Raw genomic sequence first — 24,298 nt, 5'->3', positions numbered from 1 at the left:
CAAAGCTTTCCCCCTGCAGGTGGGGACCAGGGCTCGAACCTGGGTCCTTGTGCACTGTAACGTGTGCACTCCACCAGGTGCACCATCACCTGGCCCCCTGTGTTCCCATTTTATTAGTATGGGTTTTATTCTTTTATTCTGTAGCGATAGCTTTTGTTTAATGAACTCTTGATTTAAGTGAGAATATTTTCTACTCTTCTTGTGTTTATTAGTGTTGATAGAAAACTATATATATATAGTTTATATATATATATATACATATATATATATATATGTAACTGTCTCGACACCTGTATGCATGTTTCCTCTTTGCTAGAGAACTCCTTTTGTCTCTTAGGGTGAATCTGCTGAAATCATACTGGGGTTGGGGGGAGGTTATCCTCTCTTCCTCTTGTGGCTGACTTAGTTACTCAACAACTCTTCTGTTGTTGGTTGAAAACATAGTATGTTCAGCTTTTCTCAGGAGGAAGGTTTATCTGTTACGTGCTTCCATTGTATATGGATATAGATATTCCCCAAAGTCAGACTATTATAGATAGGTTTCTCTTTTTTTAATTAATTAACTAATTAATTAATTTTTACCAGAGCACTACTCAGCTCTGGATTATGGTGGTGAGGGGAGATTGAACCTGGGACTTTGGAGCCTCAGACACAAGAGTCTCTGCATAACCATTATGCTATCTACCATTGCCTATTTTATTTTTATTGTCATTAGGGTTATCACTGGAGCTTGGTGCCTGCCAACGAATCTAACATTCCGGTCAGCCATTTTTTCCTTTTTTTCTTTTTTCCTTTATTTGATAGGACAGAGAAAGAGGGGGAGGAGAAGATAGGGAGAGAGACACCTGCAGGACTGCTTCACTGCTCATGAAGCTTCCTCCTCTGCAGGTAGGGAGCAAGGACTTGATCCTAGGTCCTTGTACGTGGTAACATGTTTAGCCAGGCGCACCACCACCTGACCCCTGCAAATAGGCTTTTCACCCACAACATCAGAGCAGGAATGAACATGTTAACCTTAGATCATTATTATTTTTTAATATTTATTTTATTTATTCCCTTTTGTTGCCCTTGTTGTTTTATTGTTGTGGTTGTTGGATAGGACAGAGAGAAATGGAGAGAGGAGAGGGAGAGAAAGATAGACACCTACAGACCTGCTTCACGCTTGTGAAGTGACTCCCCTGCAGGTGGGGAGACAGGGCTCCAACCAGGGACCCTTCTGCCGGTCCTTGTGCTTTGCACCACCTGCGCTTAACCCGCTGCGCTACAGCCCGACTCCCAACCTTAGATCATTATTAAGTGGGAATTTTGACTAGCCATACTGATGCACCGAAGTGGCAAAGCCAGTATTTTCTACTAGCTCTTACTAAGTAAACAGTAACTTGACTAAAATCTCCTGGGTAACCAGGTAGCTCCTGAGTCCAGGTTCACCTGCGCCAATCAGCAATTGACGGTGATTCAAACTACCGTTAGTCAGTCTGAATCCCTCTGGCCTTAATTCAGTAAGAGCATATGAATGAGAAAAGCTCATCCCATAGTCCCATAGTCACAACTTTTAACCAAAATGTTGTGTGTGTTGGGGGGGGGGGGACTGTTAGTCTTATTTTGAAAGTGACTTAGGGAGCCTGGCGGTAGCGCAGCGGGTTAAGCGCACATGACGCAAAGCAAGGACCGGAGTAAGGATCAGGTTCGAGCCCCCGGCTCCCCATCTGCAGGGGCGTCATTTCACAGGCAGTGAAGCAGGTCTGCAGGTGTCTTTCTCTCCCTCTCTCTGTCTTCCCCTCCTCTCTCCATTTCTGTCTTATCTAACAACGATGACATCAATAATAACTACAACAATAATAAAAAACAAGGGCAACAAAAGGGAAAATAAATATAATTAAAAAAAGAAAGTGACTTAAACTGCATTCTTGCTGAGTTGGGGCTCCGTTCACGGAACCTTTCTGGAGCGCTTGCTGCCGTGTGCTATCTGCCTTCTGAAGGAAGGGCACAGGCGGTAGACCATATTTCTTAGCTCTCTGTAAAACGTGTTCTTTATACCCTGCCTCAGAGCCTCCTGGGATGCTGCACCAGATATCCTAAGTACCTGAATAGCTGTGACCTAGCCTGTGAGGTGCTGTGTGATGACAGGTGAGTCACTTCACTTCTCTGGGCCGCTGTCTAACAATTTGTAAAAACAAAGTTATGGGAGTCGGGCGGTAGCACAGCGGGTTAAGCGCACGTGGCGCAAAGCGCAAGGACCGGCTTAAGGATCCCAGTTCGAGCCCCCGGCTCCCTACCTGCAGAGGAGTCACTTCACAGACAGTGAAGCAGGTCTGCAGCTGTCTATCTTTCTCTCTGAGATCCTTTCTGTCTTCCCCTCCTCTCTCCATTTCTCTCTGTCCTATCCAGCACCAACGATAACAACAACAGCTACAACAATAAAACAACAAGGGCACCAAAAGGAAATAAATATATTAAAAAAGAGAAATCTTTTTTTAAAAAAAGTTGTAATAGCTGATGCCATCTCCACTCCCTTACCCCCGAAGTTCAATACTTTCCTCCACCTGCAGGGGACAGGTTTCATGAGCAGGGAGCAGTGCTGCGATGTCTCTCCTCTCTGTCTCCCTCTCTCCTCTAACTCTAGACTGTAAGACAAGAACTTTCCACATACAGTGACATTTTCTTCTTGTAAAGAAAAAAAACAGTGAAAGTCAATAATGTTATGACATCATGCTCACATCACCCAAGGTAAACAAACAGGTATGTTTTCTCAGGTGTGCTCTAGATCTCTCTTAAATAGTTCTTTTTGAACAGAAGCAGAGAAATCAAGAGGGACCGGGGAGATAGGGAGAGAGACAGTCAGACACCTGCAGGACTACTTCACAGTTCTTGAAGCTGGCCCCCTGCACATGGGGACTCGGGGCTTGAACCCCTGCACTTGCATGCTGTGACACGTGTGCTCAGTCAGGTGTGCCACCACGGGGGCCTCTCTTAAATATTTCTGCTGAGCTTTTACCGTCATGCCCTCTCCCACTTCTCCACTCCCCAGAGACACAAGCATCACCCTTCCTGTCCACATCTGATTCATTACTTAGCTTTGATGTCTACATAGTTCTGTATTTTGAACTCGCATAAGTCATAGAGTTTACTAGTTGTCAGTAAATTGCTCCCTTTCTCAGTATATTTTTCTAAAGTCTATCCCCCCTTTTTCTCTTAACTTTATTTTTTATTTGGTTAGAGAGAATTTGCGAGGGGAAAAGGAGATAGAGAGGGAAAGAGACAGAGAGACACCTGCAGTCCTGCTTCACCACTCATGAAATGTTCTCCCCATCCCCTGCAGATGGGGACCAGGGGCTTGAACCTGGGTCTTTGTGCATGGTAATAGGTGCTCTTAACCAGGTGCGTGACCACCTGGCCCCTCTCAGTAAGTTTTTTTTTTTTTAAATTTAAGAAAGGATTAATTAACAAAACCATAGGGTAGGAGGGGTACAACTCCACACAATTCCCACCGCCCAATCTCCATATTCCACCCCCTCCCCCGATAGCTTTCCCATTCTCTATCCCTCTGGGAGCATGGACCCAGGGTCATTGAGGGTTGCAGAAGGTAGAAGGTCTGGCTTCTGTAATTGCTTCCTCGCTGAACATGGGCGTTGACTGGTCGGTCCATACTCCCAGTCTGCCTCTCTCTTTCCCTAGTAGGATGGGTCTCTGGGGAAGCTGAGCTCCAGGACACATTGGTGGTGTCTTCAATCCAGGGAAGTCTGGCCGGCATCCTGATGACACCTGGAACCTGGTGACTGAAAAGAGAGTTAACATACAAAGCCAAACAAATTGTTGAGCAATCATGGACCCAAAGCTTGGAAAAGTGGAGAGGAAGTATTAGGGAGGTACTCACTGCAAACTCTAGTATACTTCTGCTTTCTTACTTTGGTGCCATACTCCAAACTCAGTCAATTTCTGCTTTGCGTTTCTACTTCTTTTTTTTTTTTTACATGCATAACATTCCCCAGATTCCAATTTAGCAATACAACCCCCACTATTTCATTCATCATTTTTCATGGACCTGTATTCTCCCCACCCACCCACCCCAGAGTCTTTTACTTTGGTGTAATACTCCAATTCCATTTGAGGTTCGACTTGTGTTTTCTTTTCTAATCTTGTTTTTCAACTTCGGCCTGAGAGTGAGATCATCCCATATTCATCCTTCTGTTTCTGACTTATTTCACTCAACATGATTTTTTCAAGGTCCATCCAAGATCGGCTGAAAACGGTGAAGTCACCATTTTTTACAGCTGAGTAGTATTCCATTGTGTATATATACTACAACTTGCTCAGCCACTCATCTGTTGTTGGACACCTGGGTTGCTTCCAGGTTTTGGCTATTACAAATTGTGCTGCCAAGAACATATGTGTACACAGATCTTTTTGGATGGATGTGTTGGGTTCCTTAGGATATATCCCCAGGAGGGGAATTGCAGGGTCATAGGGTAGGTCCATTTCTAGCCTTCTGAGAGTTCTCCAGACTGTTCTCCACAGAGGTTGGACCAATTGACATTCCCACCAGCAGTGCAGGAGGGTTCCTTTGACCCCACATCCTCTCCAGCATTTGCTGCTGTTACCTTTTCTGATGTGTGACATTCTCACAGGAGTGAAGTGATATCTCATTGTTGTCTTGATTTGCATTTCTCTGACAATCAGAGACTTGGAGCATTTTTTCATGTGTTTCTCGGCCTTTTGGATCTCTTCTGTGGTGAATATTCTGTCCAATTCCTCCCCCCATTTTTGGATGGGGTTATTTGTTGTCTTGTTGTTGAGTCTGGTAAGCTCTTTATATATGTTGGTTATTAAACTCTTATCTGATGTATGGCATGTAAAGATCTTCTCCCATTCTGTGAGGGGTCTCTTGATTTGGGTAGTGGTTTCTTTTGCTGTGAAGAAGCTTTTTAATTTGATGTAGTCCCATAGGTTTATACTTGCCTTAGTCTTCCTTGTAATTGGATTCGTTTCATTGAAAATGTCTTTAAAATTTATGCGGAAAAAAGTTCTTCCAATATTTTCCTCTAAGTATCTGATAGTTTCTGGTCTAACATCCAAGTCCTTGATCCACTTGGAATTTACTTTTGTATTTGGTGAAATACAGTGATTCAGCTTCATTCTTCTGCATGTTTCAACCCATTGTTTCCAACACCATTTGTTGAAGAGACTCTGCTTTCCCCATGTAATAGTCTGGGCCCCTTTGTCAAAGATTAGATGTCCATAGGTGTGGGGCCTCATTTCTGGGCTCTCAGTTCTATTCCACTGGTCAGTGTGTCTGTTCATGTTCCAGTACCAAGCAGTTTTGATGACAATGGCCCTATAATATAGTTTGAGATCTGGCAGTGTGATGCCTCCGGTTCTGTTCTTTTTTCTCAAGATTGTTTTGGCAATTCTAGGTCTTTTCTGGTTCCAGATAAACATTTGTAGCATTTGTTCTATTCTCCTAAAAAATGTGCTTGGGATCTTGATGGGGATAGCATTAAATTTGTAGATGGCTCTGGGTAATATATTCATTTTGATGATGTTAATTCTTCCAACCCATGAGCATGGAATATCTTTCCACTTCTTTGTGTCTTTTTCAATTTCTTTGAGTAGTGACTCATAATTTTCAGTATACAAGTCTTTCACTTCTTTGGTTAGGTTTATTCCTAGATATTTTATTGTTTTTGTTGCTATAGAAAAAGGAACTGATTTCTGGATTTCAATTTCTTCTAACTTAGTGTTTGCATAGAGGAATGCCACTGACTTTTGAATGTTAATTTTATAGCCTGACACATTACTGTATTGCCTGATGATTTCCAAAAGCTTCTTGCTAGATTCCTTAGGTTTTTCCATGTATACTATCATGTCATCTGCAAATAAGGAGAGTTTGACTTCTTCTCTTCCAATCTGTATTCCTTTAATTCCTTGCTCCTGCCTGATTGCTATGGCAAGAACTTCCAACACTATGTTGAATAGTAATGGTGATAGTGGGCAGCCCTGTCTAGTACATGATCTGAGGGGAAATGCTTCCAGTTTTTCACCATTGAGTATGATGTTGGCTGTAGGTTTGCTATATATAGACTCCACTATCTTCAGGAATTTTCCATCTATTCCTATTTTTTGTAGTGTTTTGATCATAAAGGGATGTTGTATTTTGTCAAAGGCTTTCTCTGCATCTATTGATATGACCATGTGGTTTTTGGTCTTGCTTTTGTTGATGTGGTGGATCACATTGATTGATTTACGTATATTAAACCAACCTTGCATGCCTGGGATAAACCCCACTTGGTCATGATGAACAATCTTTTTGATATACTGCTGTATCCGGTTGGCTAGAATTTTGTTCAATATTTTCGCATCTATGTTCATCAGAGATATTGGTCTGTAGTTTTCTTTTTTGGTTGTGTCCCTGTCTGCTTTTGGTATCAGGGTGATGTTGGCTTCATAGAAGCTGGCAGGGAGTATTCCAGTGTCTTCAATCTTCTGGAAGACTTTTAAAAGTAGAGGTATTAGTTCTTCTTTGAAAGTTTTGTAGAATTCATTTGTAAAACCATCTGGTCCAGGACTTTTATTTTTGGGAAGATTTTTGATAATTGTTTCAATTTCATTAGCTGTGATGGGCCTGTTCATGTTATCCACTTCCTCTTTACTTAGTTTTGGAAGTTGGTAGGTATCTAGGAAATCATTCATTTCTTCCAGGTTCTCTAACTTGGTGGCATATAGTTGTTCATAGAAGCCTTGCATGATATGTTGAATTTCTGCAGTGTCTGTTGTGATATCTCCTCTTTCATTTACTATCCGATTTATTTGGGTCTTCTCCCTTTTTTGTTTTGTGAGTCTGGCTAAAGGTTTGTCGATTTTGTTTACTCTTTCGAAGAACCAACATTTACTTTCATTGATCTTTTGTATGGTTTTCCTATTCTCAAAGTTATTTATTACTTTAGTAATTTCTGTCCTTCTGGTTGCTTTAGGGTTCCTTTGTTGTTCTTCTTCTAGGTCTTTAAGATGTGCAATCAGGCTGTTTATTTGTGCCTTTTCTTGTTTCCTAATGTGTGCTTGTATAGCTATGAACTTCCCTCTTAGGACTGCTTTAGCTGTGTCCCAAATATTTTGATAGCTTGTGTCTTCATTTTCATTGAACTCTCGAAACATTTTGATTTCTTCCTTGATTTCCTCTTTGACCCAGAAGTTGTTAAGAAGTGTACTGTTTAGCTTCCACATTTTGGCACTGTTACTAATCTTTTGTTGATTGTTAATTGTTAGTTTAATTCCACTGTGGTCTGAGAAGATGCTTGGGATGATTTCAGTGCTCTTGAATAGGCTGATGCTGTCTTTGTGGCCTAACATATGGTCTATCCTTGAGAATGATCCATGTGGATTTGAGTAAAATGTGTATTCCAGTTTCTTGGGATGAATGACTCTGAAAATGTCCAATAGTTCTAGTTTATCTATCTCTTCATTTAGCTCCCTTATGTCTTTACTGATTTTCTTCCTGGATGATCTGTCAAGTTGAGATAGTGGGGTGTTGAAGTCCCCTACTATGATTGTGTTACTGTTAATATATTGCTGTAGCTCTTTCAGTAGAAGTTTGATGTATTTAGATGGCTTCTCATTGGGTGCATAGATATTAATAATTGTTAAGTCCTCTTGATTGACTGATCCTCTGAGCATTAAGTAGTGTCCATTCCTATCTTTTTTAATCTTACGTATTTTAAAGTCTATCATGTCAGATATGAGAATAACTGTTCCTGCCCTTTTTTGTGGGCCATTGGCTTGAATGATAGTTTTCCATCCTTTCACTTTAAGTCTGTGTTTGTCTTGTTGCGTTAGGTGAGTTTCCTGTAGACAACATATTGTTGGGTTGTGTTTTCTGATCCATCTTCCTACTCTGTGTCTTTTAATAGGTGAATTCAGGCCATTCACATTTATTGATATCAAAGATTGAAGATATTTTAACGCCATTCTTGTAGAGTTTTAGAGTGTTTTGATATATGTTCTATTTGTGGTGGTCTGGTTGTTTATAGGAAACCTTTCAGAACTTCTTTCAAGGCAGGCTTGGTGATGGTTGCTTCCTTCAACTGTTGCTTGTCTGAGAAGGTTTTGATGCTTCCATCTAGTCTGAATGACAATCTAGCAGGATATAGTATTCTTGGCTGAAAGCCTTTCTCATTGAGCACTCGATAGATATCTTGCCATTCTCTTCTGGCCTGTAGTGTTTGTATGGAGAAGTCTGCTGCTAATCTTATGGGTTTTCCTTTGTAGGTGACTCTTTGTTTTTCTCTTGCAGCCTTGAGGATCCTTTCTTTATCCTTATTCCTTTCCAATCTAAGTATGACATGTCTTGGTGTCTTTAGGTCTGGGTTAATTCTGTTTGGGACCCTCTGGGCTTCTTGAATCTTTATGTCTTTGGTGTTGTCTAGACTAGAGAAATTTTCAGCTATTATGGCCTGGAGAACGCTTTCTTCCTCCCCTTCTCTTTCTTCCTCTGGTAAGCCAATAATGCGTATATTGTTTCTTTTGAAGTCATCCCATAGGACTCTGTTGTTGTTTTCAGCATCTCTTAATCTCTTTTTGAGGTCTCTTACTTCTTCTTTAGTTGTCTCTAATTCATCCTCAATCTTGCTAATTCTGTCTTCAGCCTCATTGATTCTATTCTCTCTGCCCTCTACTGCTTTCTGGAGTTCATCTATTTTGTTGCCCTGCTCTGATACTGTTTTAGCTTGTTCAGCTAGTTGCCTTCTTAGCTCAGCAATTTCAGCTTTCAGCTCTCTAATAACCATGAGATTATTAGAATTTTCTTCCATATTCTCATTTGTTGTTCCTGCAGTTCTGATTACAATTTTTTCAAATTCTTTACTCACTCCTGTTATTATTTCCTTAGCTAATGTTTGGATGTTGAACTCGTTGTTTTGTGCTTCACCCTCTGGAGGACTTTTAGCTGGACTCTTGTCCTGGTTCGAGTCTCCATTATTTTTTCTTGTTGTTTTAACCATTTTATATAAGTTAACAGTTTTTTCAATCCCTGAGTTGGAGTTCAGTGGTGTAAAAGCCTTTTTTTTTTCCCCTGTAGGCTATGGTAGCCTGAGGGCTTTTAAACTATCAATAGGCTTCTTGGCTTAATCAATGACTCCTGACCAAGAGATAAAGCAGGGTGTGGCAGAGATAATCCAGTGGTTATGCAAAGAGACTTTCACAGCCCTTCAGCTATGCCACCGAGGTATAGGTCTTCTCCTGAGTTTCCCGGTTAGATCTCTGTGCCCTGGTGTCCCTCCCTGTTGCTGCTCCAGATTCTGAGGGTAGTAGCAATGGAGACTCAGAGTTGTACTTGGTGAGTCTCTGGGGAGTCCTTTCCTCCCTTCAGCTGTCCCCTTGTTGGTGGAGCAGACTGGAGGTGGTGTCTCCACTGACAAACTGTCGAACTGTTAGCAGTCACTTAATCTCTCCTTAGGCCCCTCTCTCCTCTCTGTCACCAGCCACGCGTGTTTGTACTCACGGGTGATTTACTGGGTTTCTGTGTTCATTCTAGTCCTGTCTTGTTTCGGTCCGGGTGGTCTCCTTTGGTATTCCTAGTTGATCCGGGAGAGGAGAGGAGACTCTAAGTTTTTGAGAGCTGCGTTAACACAAGTCTCTGTTTTTTAAGACAGCACACCTGGGAAGGTGCCTGTCTTTCATGTGTGTGACCCAGGTTCAAGTCTGGTGGGGAAGTTTCAGTGTTTTAGCATCTTTCCTTTCCTCCTGTCTGTCTATCTTTTCTCTGTTTTTTTGTGGAAAAGTTGAGATGGAATGCTAAGGTCCTGGAAGCAGTGGCAGCAGCTACAACAGTGATGATGATGATGATGATGATGATAAATTTAGGGTTGTGTGTAAAACAAATAGATGGGTTGAGATGCTACCTCACCATGTGACGTTTTCTGAATTATTAGATTAGTTAAAAAAGTGCTTCCTGCTAAAAGCAGTCTTCAGGGAACTTGATACAGCCTGGTGATTTGGCTGGTAGAGAGATTTTCTTTCTTTCAAAGATCCACCCACGTACCCCGAGAAAGGAGACCAGAGCACTGCTCAGCTGTGGTATAAGGAATTGATCCTCTGGCCTCTGGGGCCTCAGGTATGCAAGTTGGTGCTCTAATAGGCTGATCGATCTTGCCAGTTCTATATAGATGGTTTTGTTTGTTTTTTCACAACCAAGGTCTCACACTTGCACAATTTCACCACTCTGGGATGCTTTTCCATACCAACAGACACCACAGCAATGGAGCTTTCTCTGGTGCCATAGGTCCACTCAAGTAGTGTCAGGGCTTCAACTCGGGCAGTGTGCACAGCAAGGCATACACCTTACCTGGTGAACCATCCCTCACCCTGTATTGTGAAGATATTTCTACTGCTGGGAAATTCCAGGCCCAGGAGTTGTTAAGTAAGGCCACAAGATGTCTGTAGTTGCCATCTCACTGCTGTGGGGTGGACGTGGACTCCGTGGTCAACGGGGTTGGGGGGGCAGGATGGCCCTAGGGGAGCTGGTCGTCACCACGCAGACGGTGGTGTTTGGGGCTGGTCCTGCGGGGGTGGGGGAGGGCAAGAAACATCTGCTCCAGAGGCTTTACAGCACAGAGAGATGAGAGACAGGAGGGAACTGGGTTCTGGACAGTCACGAAGGGGACTACAACCCTTCAGGAGATTTGTTCCAACTCTGCACAGTGCTGTGCTTCCTCCTGAGGTCGTCACAGAAAAAGGGAAATGCTGGGGAGCAGAACAAGCTTTCCAGGGGTTAAGCGCAGGTGGCGCAAAACACAAAGACCACATAAGGATCCCGGTTCGAGCCCCCGGCTCCTCACCTGCAGGGGGGGTTGCTTCACAGGCGGTGAAGCAGGTCTGCAGGTGTCTATCTTTCTCTCCCCCTCTCTGTCTTCCCCACCTCTCTCCATTTCTCTCTGTCCTATCCAACAACAACAACAGCAATGGCAACAATAACAACAACAACAAGAGCATCAAAATGGGAAACATGCCCTCCAGGAGCAGTGGATTCATAGTGCAGGCACTGAGCCCCAGTGATAACCCTGGAGGCAAAAAGAAAAAAAAAAGAAGAAGAAAGAGCTCTCCATCTGAGAATGGAGTGGAGCTGACAATTGTGGAACACACCAGGGGCATAGAGGCTGCCTGCCAGGTGTCTCCCCGGAGACTGGGACACATTGACACGTTTCTCCCAGCAGGGGGAGTCACTGTGCCCGCCCTGGCGACAACCCTAGAGTCTAGCTACTCCTGGGTTAGCCTTGTGGTCACATTCATGGTTTCCTGGTAGACTTTGATTTTCTTTATTTTTTAAAAAATATGTTTATTTATTCTTGGAGAGAGGCAGAGAAACTGAGATGAGAGAAAGAGACAGAGAGATCCCTACAGCCCTGCTTCACCACTTGTGAAGGTTTCCCCTGCAGGTGGGGACCAGGGGGCTTGAACCCGGGTCCCTGTGCACTGTAATGTGTGCACTTAACCAGGTGCGTCACCCCCTGGCCCTGGTTTTCTTGAATGTGCATGCCTGATAATGCCAAGTGACTTCCCCAGTCCTCTTCATTTCATTGCATCGCATTTCTTTGAGTCAGACCTGAGAGACACCACAGCACCATGGGGGGGGGGGGCTCACTTCTTCTCATTGCTGTGACCATGTCCTTCCAGGCTGAAGACACACACAGTCCCTCACCCAGTTATTCTTGAGACAGTGTTTCTTGAGACAGAAATTCAGTCAGCTCACAGGGCCTAAAAACGGCCTCACCTCCCCCTCGCCAAGTTCTAGGTGAGAATCCCTGCCTTTCCTCAGCTTCCCCTGGCTGTGTTGCTCCCACATCTTGTTCCAAGCCCCTTCTGTCATCTTCTGAGGCAATGACATACATAGCATCTTGCTGCTCTTATCATGTCACCTCCTGTACTTGCCTCCCCCCGTCTGTCTGATCTACCCAGATATTCCAGGACATTTTCTGCCTTCATGGTTCTTAAATATGTTACGTCTGCAAAGGCAGCATCCTTAGGTGTGGGGATTAGGCCTTTCTCTCTCTTCCTCTCTCTCTCTCTCTCTCTCTCCCCCTCCCTCTCTCTCTGAATGTGTTTGGGGCCATTCTCTGTACTACCCCTCCTGTGATACACAAGTTTTTAAACGACTATTCAAATAATTATCTTTTTTCTAGTATAGGTTAACTTTAAGTGTACCACATAAAGAGATGGGTCAAGAACTTGACCGGCGAGGCTAGAGTCTCACCCGGGCATGGCGTTGCCCGGCATGCTGGAGTCCTTGGAGAACAGCTGCTGGCTTCATTTGCTGGCTGTGGCCCCATGGTTGAGCCCGGTCACCAGGACAGGGACAGGCGGGTGGGGAAAAAAAAAAAAAGAACTTGACCAAATCTTACTACCTTCATGATGTGAGAAGCTAAGTCTCTTGGACTGGTAAAATAGCTCAACCTGACCAGTGCACCTGCCTTGCAATGTGTGCAACACAGGTCTGTGCCCTGTGATATTTTTCAAGGCTTTTTTTTTTTTTTTTTTTTTGCCTGTCCATGGTTATTGCTGGAGCTCAGTGCCAGCTTGACAAATCCACTTCTCCTTGTGGCCCTTCCCCCCCTATTTTATTCCATTTTATTAGGGCAGAGAGAAATTGAGAGGGGAGGGTGAGATAGCAAGGGAGAGAGAAAGACAGACACCTGCAGACCTGCTTTACCGCTTGTGAAGGGACTCCCTGCTGCAGGTGGGGAGTGGGGCATAGTACTAAGTGTGCTTAACAAAGTGCACCACCACCCAACCTTTTATTTTACTACTTTATTATTATTATTGATAGAACAGAGAGAAATTGAGAGGGAAGAGGAGCTAGAAAACACCTGCAGTCCAGCTTCACTGCTTGTAAGCGTCCCCCTACAGGTGGGGACCAGGGGTCTTGAACCCAGATCCTTGTGGGATAAGAGGGGTACAACTCCACACAGTTCCCAACCCCAGAGCTCCATATCCCATCCCCTCTCCTGATAGCTTTATTCTTTATCCCTCTGGGAGTATGGACCCAGGATCATCATGGGGTGCAGAAGGTGGGAAGGCCTGGCTTCTGTAGCTGCTTCTCTGCTGGACATGGGTGTTGGCAGGTAGATCCACACTCCCAGCCTGCTTCCATCTTTTGTGCCCTGTTTTATTTCAGAGATTCAGAAGGCCTTCTGCCTGGCTGCCTTCCTGTAACAGAATGAGAAGGGACCAGGCCTTGCTTTGACAAGTGACCCGGTCAACTCGCGTCCTCCACGGCCTTTCCTCAGGCCTTTCCTTCCCTCAGAAGGAACCAGGGGTGCAACATGGTGTCGGGAGAGAGGGGCCAATTATTCCAGGGACAAGGGGGCGAGGAATCTGGGAGTCAGGATCTTGGGAATAGAAGGGAGGGTAGCTGAGGGGACAGAGCGCTGGGAGGGATGGTGAGTGGAGCTCTGAGGTCAGACTGTCCTGAGCAGCTTCTAGAAGCTGAGGGGCCCAAAAAAGGCTAAAGAGGTTAAGTCAAGAAAAAAAATGCAGGTGAGGGATAGGTGGTGATGCATCTGGTAGAGTGCATATGTTACGCTGCACAAAGACCCAGGTTCAAGCCCCCAGTCCCTCCATGTAGGGGGGACTTCACCAGTAGTGGAACAGGGCTTTGGATATCTGTCTGCCTGTCTCCCCTATCAATTTCTGTCTCTATCCAATAATAAATAAAAAGATTAAAAAATGCAGTGCTGGGAGTCGGGCGGTAGCGCAGTGGGCTAAGTGCACATGGCGCAAAGCACAAGGACTGGCATAAGGATCCCGTTCTGAGCCCCCAGCTCCCCACCTGCAGGGGAGTCGCTTCACAGGCAGTGAAGCAGGTCTGCAGGTGTCTGTCTTTCTCTCCCCTTCTCCGTCTGCCCCTCCTCTCTCCATTTCTCTCTGTCCTACCCAACCATGACATCAATAACAACAATAATAACTACAACAATAAAAAAAATGCTTCTTGGCAGCACAATTTGTAATAGCCAAAACCTGGAAGCAACCCAGGTGTCCAACAACAGATGAATGGCTGAGCAAGTTGTGGTCTATATACACAATGGAATACTACTCAGCTGTAAAAAATGGTGACTTCACCGTTTTCAGCCGATCTTGGATGGACCTTGAAAAAATCATGTTGAGTGAAATAAGTCAGAAACAGAAGGATGAATATGGGATGATCTCACTCTCAGGCCGAAGTTGAAAAACAAGATTAGAAAAGAAAACACAAGTCGAACCTCAAATGGAATTGGAGTATTGCACCAAAGTAAAAGACTCTGGGGTGGGTGGGTGGGTGGGGAGAATACAGGTCCATGAAAGATGATGAAGGACATAGTGGAGGTTGTATTGTTAAATGGGAATCTGGGGAATGTTATGCATGTACAAACTATTGTATTTACTGTTGAATGTAAAACATTAATTCCCCAATAAAGAAATAAATTATTTAAAAAAAATGCAATGCTAAAAAAAAAAAGAGGTCAAGAGATATCACAGCACTGCTCCACCCCCTGCACCCAGTGCTGTCCATTATGTTCCTGGGTGGTGGTGTGGTGCCAGGGCTCGAACGCAGGGCTTTCCAGTGCCAAGCCACGTTCTTTTCCTGGTACTCATCTCCAAGGATGTTCTTTTTTTTTTTTTTCCCTAATTATATGCACTGAGTTAGGGGCTAAAGATAGAGATCACAGGACTGCACCCCCTTTATTCAGGGAAATCTAATTCACCCCCAGGGGGTTGGAGATTTTGGGGGTGTCATGAGCCAGGGAAGGGGCCCAGGGATGATTGCTGCCCTATATCAATGTTCTGGGGAACGTTGGGACCAGCCAGAGCGCCTGGTACCACCAGACCTTCCTGTTTGTTTCTCTTTTTAAAACTTCTCCATTTTCTCTGTGTGACTTTCCTCTCTTCACCTTGAACACGACTCTCATTATGGCCACAGGCGAGTAATCAGTCCTGTGAGACCACAGGGAGCAGAAATAATGAGGTCTGGGCGGTGGGTAAAGTCAGCAGAAGCCTCTGCTGAAGGACCACCGGCCACAGAGCAAGAGGCTGGAGGCTGGGGCTCCTCTGGGCATCCTCACTGCCCACCCCCGCCCCCACCCCCCTGCCCCAAGGGGGCAAGCGAGTGTGAATGTTAAAACTATAATAGGATGATTTCGGAGTCTTGCTGACAGTGGGCTAGAGGGATGGTGAGACGACTACTTCTCAGTCTCTAACATATAATCTCTACTAGAAATACAATCCAGAGCCCACGAGAAATGGCCACATTTCTCTCCCTCTCTCTCTCTGCTCGGTGAGTTTTTGTTTTCCTCCCTTGGGTGAGAGATCTACTCTTTGACGAGGAGGAATCTATGTCTGTTCCAGTGCTGGGCATCTGTAATCACTAAGAATCATTGGTCAGGAAACCGGAGTCCTAGAAATCCTGAGCCTTGCTCCCTTCATTGCTCTGCCTGGGGCTGGGATGGGGGGAATGGGGGAGGGATGTGGTGCTGAGGATGTCAGAGTAGGCCAGTTGTGGACAAGGAGAGAGGGAAGGAAAAAAAATAATAATAATTGGATGTGGAAAAGGACAGAGGGAAGAAAAAAAATAATTGGATCGGTCTCATTCTAAGAATTCAGGAGAAGAAAAAAAAAAGCCTGGAATGTTAAAAGGCCAAGTAGCCTTCAGGGATCTCTAATGGGCTTCTTCCAGTCACCACGGACAAAATGGCTATCGTAATGAGGAGGTAGCAGTTGTAAAACTCGCTCTGGCTGCTTGAAAAAAAAAAGATGAAGTGGGGGGTAACATGGTCTAAAGTTGCCCATGGCGGCTTCTGGATGTGGGAGGATTTTGTTTCTTGCTGTGTATAGGGAGCCAGAGGAGGGAGGCGGTGTGTGTTCCTGGGCTCTGGGGCTCTCTGGCTGCTGTTAGTTATGGACAGACCATTAGTCTCTGACTCTTGCTGATGCCTGTGTCACTCTGGGCCACTAGGAAGCCTACACTGACGTGCAGAGCCACCACATGGGTGACACCGAAATACTGATCCCAGCGCCCCCTTACCACAGAGATTCCTAAAGCTAGGAGAAGAAAAAGAATGTTCAAGGACTTGGGTTTGAGCTCACGCTCCCCCACCTGCAAGGGGGGACATTTCCTGAGCAGTAAGTCAGGGCTATAGGTGTCTTTCTCTTTCTTTCTTTTTTTTTGTACTTTTTTAAAATTTAATTTAATTTATTTATTCCCTTTGTTGCCCTTGTTGTTTTATTGTTGTAGTTATTATTGTTGTTGTCATTGTTGGATAGGACAGAGAGAAATGGAGAGAGGAGGGGAAGACAGAGGGGGAGAGAAAGATAGACACCTGCAGACCTGCTTCACCGCCTGTGAAGCGACTCCCCTGCAGGTGGGGAGCCGGGGCTCGAACTGGGATCCTTATGCCGGTCCTTGTGCTTTGCCATGTGCTTTGCCCCTTCCTTCCTTCCTTCCATCCTTCCTTCCTTCCTTCCTTCCTTCCTTCCTTCCTTCCTTCCTTCCTTCCTCCTCTTTTCCTCTCTCCATTTCTTTCTTCTTGTCACCAGGGTTATTACTGGGGCTCAGTGCCTTCAAGACAAATCCACTGCTCCTGCCATTTTTTTTCTTTCTTGATGGAGAAAGAGAGAGAGAGAGAGAAAGAGAGAGAGAGAGAGATGGGGTGGGGGGAGATGGGGAAAGACACTTGCCACATTGTTCCACCACTTGTGAAACTTTCCCCTTTGCATGTGGGGACTGGGAGGCTTAAACCCTGGTCCTTGTGTATGTTACGGTATGTGCTGGGGGCCGGGCAGTGGTGTGCCCAGTTAAGCACACATAGAACTATGTGCAAGGAACCGAACAAAGACCCAGGTTCAAGCCCCCAGTTCCCCACCTGCAGCGGGGACACTTCAAAAGTGGTGAAGCAGGCCTGCAGGTGTCTATCTTTCTCTCCCCCTATCTCCCTCTCCTCTCTCAATTTCTCTCTGTCCTATTGAATAAAATAAAACAAGGGGAAAAAATGGGCACCAGGAGCAGTGGACACACACTATCAACACTGAGCCCCAGAGATAACTCTGGTGACAATTAAAAAAAACAGTGTAGGAGTCGGGCGGTAGCGCAGCAGGTTAAGTGCAGGTGGCGCAAAGCGCAAGGACCAGCGCAAGGATCCTGGTTTGAACCCCCAGCGCCCCACCTGCAGGGGAGTCACTTCACAGGCGGTGAAGCAGGTCTGTAGGTGTCTGTCTTTCCCTCTCTCTCTTCCCCTCCTGTCTCCATTTCTCTCTGTCCTATCCAACAATGATGACATCAAGAACAACAATAATAACTACAACAACAACAACAACAAAAACCAACAAGGGCAACAAAAAATAAATATTAAATAAATATTAAAAGAAAAAAAAGTGTGTTCAACCAGGTAAGCCACCACCCTATTCCATTAATTTACTATTCTGATGTGTATGAATAGGAGCCAATAACAACAACAACAATAATAATATATAAAAGACTCAGACCTGGTCAAGCTGAAGCTAGGGCCGTCACAACAGCAAACACACGTAATGATTGTGATACTGGGATGGTAGCTGCCCCAAGTCTGTGTGAGGGGATGGAGACATGGGGGGAGGGGAGGGTGCACACTTGTTTAAAATCCTCCAGGCTGTAAGTGGTGAGTCCTAGATCAGGAACTGGCTGACGTTGTTCTAAAATCCTAGTCAAAGTAAAAGCTTAATGTTTTGAAGAAATAAGAGGGCACAAAGGGCATGAGACAAACAAGCTTCCAGAATTGACAGTACAGAGAGCCAGAAATGTGTAGGTGGGTGAAGGAAAAAAAAGTAAGGTCAACACAGAGTGAGTGAAAACCCCAAAGCTGGCATGTTGCATGAATACAAAATAGGCTTGAGGTAAAGGTAGAGACAGGAAGCTTGACGAGGACACGATATACTTCTAACAATTGTGTGGTCACATGTTCTGTTAATAGAGAGCTGTGAAGTTACAGGAATTCTTAATTTTGTAAGACAAATTCAAAATGTCTTCAAAAAAGGCAAAGACAGAGTGACAGACCTGTCATTTTTGACAAGTGTGCAAGAACAAGGGAGGGTATAGATTTGAAAAACTTGGGGTGAGGATAGCAGAATGGTTATGCTAAGAAACCCTCATGCTTGAGGCTGTAAGGTTTTAGGTTCAATCCCCTGCACCACCATAAGTCCGAGCTAGCAGTGCTCTGGGAGAAGGGAAAAAAAAAATCTCATATAGATTTGAAGAACACAGTGGACACAGACATAATGGTGTGTGCCTGCAACTGGTTAGTACACATCTTTTCCAAACACACCGAATATTAATTTTTTTTTAAAAAAAGCAACAACAGTGTATTAGCTCTAACTAGTTGCAAAGAATGGGAATCAATCAAATAACAGTCTACCACAGTGAAGTTAAGTTTAGGGAAAAATGTACAGGGAAATAGGCACCAAAAGCCCCTTTTCTTTGGGAAATTTACAACATAGGAGTGAAAACAGTCTATCCAGATGAAATGATAGAAATTTGAAAACGCCTGATATTACTGCGCCCCCTGCTGGACATTCGGGGTAGCGCTGCGCCACCTCCCAGGGAGTTTGCCCAGCATCCCAGTTGCCTGTCTGAAAGTCTGTGACCTCTGCCTGCCCTTCCCAAACTTCTCCCACAATTCCCCCCAAGGGGAATTCATTCTAAGTGCAAAAAAAGCAAAAATGTGGAAAGGCTATGCAGTGTGGGCTTAAGAGAGGGTTCCGGGGTGTGAGTGGAGAGGCAGGCACCCTGAATCCAGGGTGGGTGCATCTGCTGCCCCTCCAGCCTTAGGGGATCTTGTGTCACTGTCAGTCTGGGCAGGGCCTGCCCTGAGGGTGGGGTGGGGATGGCTGTCCACGGAACAGGATGTAGCTCACTCAATCCCTCAAGAACTGAAGGGGAAGGGCTCAAACCCTCCACGGAAGCGCTTATCCCTCAGACAGATGGACAGATTGACAGAAAGATCCAGCCTGGTGCCCTGGGAGAAGTGGGGGGGGGGGGTCAGAGAGAGGGTGTTTGGGAGGGGTGGAGAGAGCAGGGCCCTTGGTGTTTTCCAGGCAAGACCCCCTGCGTTTGCTGTTATTTGTTTTCTGGGGGACTCCCCACCACATTTCTCCCCCCTCCACCCTTCTAGTGCATGCAGCTTTGGGCCACCCACAGGGACACTGAGGGTCACCGTGTCCTTGTGGCCATTCTGAGTCAGGATGCACCACCAGGCAGAACCCGAGACCCTGTGGAGTCTGCTTTTTATTCACAAACACCTGCACTGGCTGCTGCAGAGATAGCTCACCTTGATTTACGCCGTGTATGATCCGGGTTCAAGGCCCCATACACCATCTGGGAGCACAGAGGCTGTGCAGCGGGGCTGCGATGTCTCTCTTTCTCCTGTCTGTCTCTTTCTGAGAAGGGGTGAAGCCTTAACAAATACCACAGGCGGCTAGGTGGTCCAGACCGTAGGGTTTATCTGCCCACAGATCTGGGGGTGCCCAGAGTCCTCTCTTCTCAACTGTCTTCTTTGGGGTCTTTCCTTCAAGGGCATGGATGCCACCACCAGGCCCCCTCTTCCTCTGACTGCACCTCACCGTCTCTACTGGGGTGTCAGGAAAGCCGTGATGCATTTTTACACAGAAAAATGGGAGAAGAGGCATGACGCTCCCCTGCAGCCTCAGGCGGCCTTGCGCCTAATAGTGGCTTCAATCGCTGCACGTGGGCAGCATCCAGACCATAATCGCTCTGTCCTCTGGCACTTGGAATTCCTCCACGGGACACTCAGCCCTTGCTTAATCACCACCCTACTCGCTCCAGCCCCCAAATCAGCCATGATGGGAGGCCACCAGCAGTTCTGAAAAGGAAGCTGAGATAAGGACAAGGACACCCGCCTCTCAGGCCCCCGGGTTGGTGTGTGTAAGGCAGGGTTGTGGTGGTCACAGCCCCACAGCTCCGGGGGACTGTGCACATTAGCTGGAGTTCCCGAGTTGACCACGAGGGGGCAGCAGGGGATCAGTCATTTTCCCCAGACTCCATCAGATGCTCTGAGCTTTTTCTTGGCGGGATGAATGCGGGATGGGAACGCAGAGCCCCAACCGACCTCCCCAGCTGTGTCTCCACAGAGGAGCAAGTAATTCTCAGGCTTTGTTGTTGTTGAGCAGCTCCTGCTATACCCCCCACCCACCCAGGTGCAGATGTTAATTCTTGCATTTAGGGCCACCTCACACCTGCATACCCTACAGCTTCCTTCAGTGCTGGAAGGAGCCTGCAGCCCAAGGGAGCAGCAGAGGGCGCCAGAGAGCGGCTGGCATGGGCTGAGATGGGGCAGGTGCAGGCCAGACCTCCAGGGGCAGGGGCGGCGGGGTGTTTTGCAGGCCTTGGGGTGTCTCCTGAGGGGTGTTAGGCTGGGGGCTGGTAGTCTGGTCTGCTTTTCTGTGGTCGCTCAGTGAAGGGACAAGGCGGTGGGGGTGTCACTTCCTGGGAATGATGGCTGTGAGTGCAGCTCCGGACACTCAGCTGTGGAGCCCACAGACTCCCCTCCTTCTCCCCTCCCCATCTTCCTTCTTTCTCTCCCTCCTCTCCCCTCCCCTTCCTTCCTTCCTTCCTTCCCTCCTTCCCTCCTTCCTTCCTTCCCTCCTTCCCTCCTTCCCTCCTTCCTTCCTTCCCTCCTTCCCTCCTTCCTTCCTTCCCTCCTTCCCTCCTTCCTTCCTTCCCTCCTTCCTTCCTTCCTTTCCTCCTTCCTTCCTTCCCTCCTTCCCTCCTTCCTTCCTTCCCTCCTTCCTTCCTTCCTTCCCTCCTTCCTTCCTTCCCTCCTTCCCTCCTTCCCTCCTTCCCTCCTTCCTTCCCTCCTTCCTTCCTTCCCTCCTTCCCTCCTTCCCTCCTTCCCTCCTTCCTTCCTTCCCTCCTTCCCTCCTTCCTTCCTTCCCTCCTTCCCTCCTTCCTTCCTTCCTTCCTTCCCTCCTTCCTTCCCTTCTTCCTTCCTTCCTTCCTTCCTTCCTTCTTTCTCTCCCTTCTCTCTCTCCATCCCTCCCTTCCTCCTTTTTCTTTTTCAGCCACCAGGGTTATTTCTGGGGCTTACACAACAAATCCATAACTCCCAGTTGCCTTCTTTTTTTCTTCTATTTTTTTAAATTTGACAGGACAGAGAGAGATTGAGAGAGAAGGGGGAGATAGGGAAAGAGAAACAGAGACATCTGCAGACCTGCTTCACTACCTGTGAAGTGTGTATCCCCTGCAGGAGGGGAGTGGGGACTTGAACCCTGATCTTTGTGCACTTTGATATGTGTACTTAACTAGGTGCGCCAGGACTGGCCTCCCAAACTCCTTTCCAGGTGAATGAGATAAATGCTTGGCTGACTCGGGGGGCCATCAGGGGCAGAGGCATTTCTCCAGGGACAGAAAGTGGACAAGGCCCCTTGTGGGGCTTGGGGACACCGAGTCCTGTGAGCCAAAATAAGAATGAGGTAGAGCCAGCCAGGCAAGGACAAGATGAGGCCAAGAGATGGCTCAGTGGGCGTATTGTGTATGAGTCCTGGGCTTGAACCCCAGCACCACATGGTGGTACCAAGGGAACAGGGGAAGCTCCACCAGTCCTATGGTGTCTCTCTCCCCTCTCTATTTCTTTGTTTCTCCCTCTCTAAGGTTATATATCCTGGGGCTTGGTGCTGGTACCACAACTCCACCACTCACTCCAGTCATTTTTTTTCTATTTTATTTGATAGGATAGAGAGAAATTGAGGGGGGTGAGGGAGAGATAGTGAGGGAGAGAGACCCCTGCAGCTCTGCTTCACCATTCATGGACCATCCCCCATAGCAAGTGGGGAGCAGGACTTGAACCAGAGTCTTTGAGCATGGTAGTGTGTGTGCTAGATGGGGTGTGCCACGCTCCCCGAGCCCCTGAAGTTTAAAATCGCTCTGGGGGAGACAGCAACTGTATCCTGCATGTGCGAGGCCTTCAGTTCATGCCCCAGAGCCACATGTTAGGGACCGACCTTGCCTGCCTTCCGGAATCCTAGCCTCCAATATGTCTGCAACCTCAGATCTACTCTGCTGCCTGAGGCACAGTGCTGGAAGCAGCTTTCAGTGCTGCCTGAGTGAGAGAGGGGGAGGGAGGGAGAGACAGAGGGGGGAGAGAGAGAGAGAGGGAGAGAGAGAGAGAAAACCGGCGTAAGGATACCGGTTCGAGTCCCCAGCTCCCCACCTGCAGGAGAGTCGCTTCACAGGCGGTGAAGCAGGTCTGCAGGTGTCTATCTTTCTCTCCCCCTCTCTGTCTTCCCTTGCTTCAGTCATCTATATAAGCAAAATCACTAGACAATTGTCTTCTGCCTCTTTACTTGTTTCACTTGACATAATCACTTACAGCCCTACCCATTTCCTTCCAAATGATAGTCTCATCTTTTTTTTTTAAAATTATCTTTATTTATTTATTGGATAGAGACAGCCAGAAATCAAGAGGGAAGCGAGAGGGAGAGAGACAGAGAGAGTGAGAGAGGGAGTTACCTGCAGCCCTGCTTCACCACTCACAAAGCTTTCCCACTGCAGGTGGAGGCCGGGGGCTTGAACCCAGGTCCTTGCGTACTGTAACACATGTGCTCAACCAGGTGCGCCACCGCCCGGCCCCAATCTCATCTTTCTTGAATGCAGAGCAGTGCTCTATTGTGTCTAGATCCCAGAACTTCTTCCTCCAGTCATCTGCCGTTGGGCATTTAGACTGTTTCCATGTTTTGCTGATTATCTTTCATTAAAAAAAAAAAAAAGCGAGAACTAAGATGGTTATGGGGGAAGGGGTCAGTTGGGGGGAGGAACATGGAACTTTGGTGAAGGATGTGTCAACTGTGGGTGTGAAAAACGCTCCTAAAACCTAAATAGCACACAAAGCAATGCTAAATCACTAATTAGTGAAATTAAAAAAAAAAAAAGCAAACCCACCCTCAGACTCCTTTCAGGGGCCCCCACTCAGTGGAACACAGAGGGGTCCTCTCACCCACCCCTCCTTTGCTGCAGGATGGGGCAGGGGCTGGTGGCATTCACCTTCTCACAGGTTCTTGTGGCCGCCTTGTTGCTGTGTTCACAGGCGTGTAGACACACCAAAAGCTAAGCGATTAGGAAGTGCTGACATGTCCTCAAGGGGTGCAATACAGGACTTGTTTTATTTTGTGGTGCCAGGGACAGGAGAGGCATCAGACCACTAGAGCTTTGCACGGCGCTGACTCGAACCCTGGTCCCCTCGTGAGGTAAGGAGTTTGCCTTCCAAGGTAAGCGGCCTCCAGGGCCACCACCAAGAACTGTTACCGCGTGAGAGCATCAGAGACACTGCTTTCCTTTCCATGTTGTGCGAGACTGACATCTTTCCCTAGGCGAAAAGAGGCCACAGCTACTGAAGACTGATCCTTGTGTGAGGGCGGGGAGAAGGGGCTCGCTCAGCACCCTCGCGCCCTCTAGTGGCGAGAGAGGGTGCTGGCAGCCCACTCTGAGCTAAGTACCCCAGGTTCAAGCCCTGCCACTTCCATGTGTCAGAGCTGAGCACTCGGACTCTTTCTCTCTCTCTTAGAAAGACTTAGCAGGAAAAGGGGATGTGTCCAGTGGTCTCGAAATGTGGCTTGGTCACCTTGCCCCGGCCCCCAGCCCAAGTCACTTCTTGAGAACTCACTTTGTAAGCCCTGGAATCGATGCTCAGTGCCTGCCCCCACCCCCTCACGTCTCAATGGCCCTGTGAATGCACAGGCTTCTGAGAGAGTCAGCAGAAAACAGTTCGGGGGGACTGGGGGGCTGAGCACATGTTACTATGAGCAAGGACCCCGTTTTGAGCCTCCACTCCCTACCTGCACGGGAGAAGCTTCACGAGCAGTGAAGCAGGTCTCCGTTGTCTGTTTCTCTTCCTCTCTGTCTCCCTCTCCCCTTTCAATTTCTCTCTGTCCTATCAAAGAAAAAAAAAGTGGGGTCCAGGTGGTGGCACATCTGATTGAGTGCACATGGTACCATGTGCAAAGACCCGGGCTCCCTGTCCCCATCCCCACCTCCAAAGGGAAAGTTTTGCAAGTAGTGAAGCAGGGCTGCAGGTGTCCTTCTATCTCCCCCTTCCCTCTCAATTTCTGGCTGTCTTCTAGCCAGTAAAGATAAGTTTTAAAAATTAAAAAATACAAAAGCCACCAGGAGAGATTCATAGTGCCCGCACTGAACCCCAGGGATAACCCTGGAGGGAAAAAAAAAAAAACCTGGCAGTGAGGGAGCCAGGGGGTGAAGACTGAATAGCCAAAGGGCCAGTTACAGTGACTACGGGCAACT

General features: G+C 46.8%; 1 long non-coding RNA gene across 1 annotated transcript in view; it reads left to right on the top strand.

The window, feature by feature from the left end:
- Window positions 1-514: 514 nt before the first annotated feature.
- LOC132538943 (uncharacterized) overlaps window positions 515-24,298 on the top strand; it is a 34,620-nt gene continuing 10,836 nt past the window's right edge. Inside the window, exons 1-2 of the long non-coding RNA XR_009550269.1 lie at window positions 515-888; window positions 2,048-2,127. This is a non-coding gene — a long non-coding RNA (uncharacterized LOC132538943). The remainder of the gene's footprint in view (window positions 889-2,047; window positions 2,128-24,298) is intronic.

Source organism: Erinaceus europaeus, chromosome 6 (assembly GCF_950295315.1).
Source record: "Erinaceus europaeus chromosome 6, mEriEur2.1, whole genome shotgun sequence".
NCBI classification, from domain to species: domain Eukaryota; kingdom Metazoa; phylum Chordata; class Mammalia; order Eulipotyphla; family Erinaceidae; genus Erinaceus; species Erinaceus europaeus.
This window is presented reverse-complemented; position numbering and strand designations above follow the sequence as displayed.